This window comes from Malus sylvestris, chromosome 2, assembly GCF_916048215.2.
Source record: "Malus sylvestris chromosome 2, drMalSylv7.2, whole genome shotgun sequence".
NCBI lineage: Eukaryota > Viridiplantae > Streptophyta > Magnoliopsida > Rosales > Rosaceae > Malus > Malus sylvestris.
In genome coordinates this window covers 32,062,414-32,064,363 of record NC_062261.1, presented here as the reverse complement: position 1 = coordinate 32,064,363, position 1,950 = coordinate 32,062,414, and the positions used below count along the sequence as shown (strand labels likewise).

Genomic DNA, 1,950 nt, shown 5'->3' with positions numbered 1-1,950 from the left:
AAACCCTAACCTTTTGAAGCTGAAAGAAGAAGGAGGACGGCGAGGGTTAGAGAAACCCTAACCTTTTGAAGCTGAAAGAAGAAGGAGGACGGCGAGGGTTAGAGAGGCAGAGACAAGTCTGATAGGTACCAATCGCACAGAGGAAAGGGAAATAGGAATAAAAGAGAAAAGCAGAGAAATATAAAAGACTAATTCATTTCGTACCCCAAAAGGGCGATACAGAGAGGCATGTATCTCCATTAGCCCAAAACAGACAAAAGAGACAGTGCTGAGTCACCATCCAACAACCATTACAAATATCATAAAGAGCAATAAAGATAAAGTATTAAGGCCTATACTATAGCATGGTCCTGATAAGGTTCTAACATTGCCCCCCTTTACAAGGAACCTGCCCTCAGGCGACAAATTCAGGAAAACGAGCTAAGATCTAATCTGCATTCTCCCACATGGCGTCATGGTTCGGAAGGCCCTCCCATTTGATTAACCAGCGAGTGACTGGACATTTGGCACGTTTGAACATACCCCGCTGAAGGATTTTTTCTGATGACCAGAGGAAGGTACTATCAGAGGCAACGTGAGGCAGGGTTGGAGAGGCTACGGTATGAACTCCAATCTTGGGTTTGAGTAGGGACACGTGGAACGTCAGGTGAATGCGAGAATGGGGAGGAAGAACCTTTTTGGATACCGAAGTTTGACGATATGGCTGCAGCTTGAGAAAGACCCAGGGTCTTCACCGATGTTTATCCGCTTGTTGGCGCATTCAATGTTGTGCCAGTTGTAAGTTCTCATGCAAGTGCTTGAGCAATGCATCCTGATCATGAAGAGTGACATCAACAAGATGAATCAGCGAAGACCTTGGCAGATGCGTGGACACCGTGGGAGGAGGGTACCCGTAAACTACCTGGAACGGTGTCATTTGAATGGCAGATTAGAAGGTGGTATTGTACCACCACTCGGCCCAAGGCAACCACTGAATCCAGTCTCGGGGTTTGTCTATCACATAGATGCGCAAGTAGTGTTCCAGGGTGTGATTGAGCACTTCCGTTTGCCCATCGGTTTGAGGGTGATAGGCAGAGCTCTTGCAAAGTGTTGTATGCTGTTGTTTAAAGAAAGCTGTCCAAAATTCACTAATGAAAATAGGATCGCGATCACCTACGATAGACGCCGGCATGCCATGAAGACAGAAAACCTCCTAAATAAAGATCTCTGCAATCTTGGGTGCTGAATATGGATGTTTGATAGGAATAAAATGCCCATACTTTGAAAGGCGATCGACAACCACCAAAATATCATTCTTGCCATGGACCGCTGGGAGACCTTCAATAAAATCCATAGCAATGTTAGTCCAAACTTGTGTGGGAATGGACAGAGGCTGCAACAAACCAGGGGGTTTAATGGTCTCATAGTTGATACGTTGACAAATATCGCAAGCAGCCACAAAAGTTTTGACATCATTTTTTACACCCAGCCAATTGAAATTCGTTGTCAGTCTTTTATAAGTGCGTAAGAATCCAGAATGGACCGCCGATGGAGATGAATGAAACTCCTTGAGAAGGTAAGAACGCCAAGGAGATGAGGCAGGCACAAAGATACCTGACTTGTAAGATAGGAAATCACCATGAAGCTGAAAATGACCTGGACCTTTCATGCCCTGCTGCAAGGTTGATACAAGAGTGGCAGCCTGAAGATCAGCTGCGTAAGTGGATTGAATGTCAACAATACAGTAAAAAAGGGGCTGCGAGAGGCCCATTAGTGAGAGCATTTCCGGTCGATGAGATAGAGCGTCGGCAATGGTATTCGAAGACCCGGGCCGGTATTCCAAAGTTTAATTGAAACCAAGTAATTTTAGCAACCATTTCTGTTGTGCTGGAGTAGTGATCCTTTGGTCCAAAAAATATTTTAGAGTTTGATGGCCCGTTAGAATCTTGAAGTGGTGGCCAATCAAGTACG

General features: G+C 45.2%; 1 protein-coding gene across 1 annotated transcript in view; it reads right to left on the bottom strand.

Moving 5' to 3' along the window:
* LOC126582879 (uncharacterized) overlaps nt 1–46 on the bottom strand; it is a 52,495-nt gene extending 52,449 nt beyond the window's left edge. Inside the window, exon 1 of the mRNA XM_050247112.1 lies at nt 11–46. The gene's annotated coding sequence lies outside the window, so the exon portion shown is untranslated. The remainder of the gene's footprint in view (nt 1–10) is intronic.
* Between the last annotated feature and the right edge of the window lie 1,904 nt (nt 47–1,950).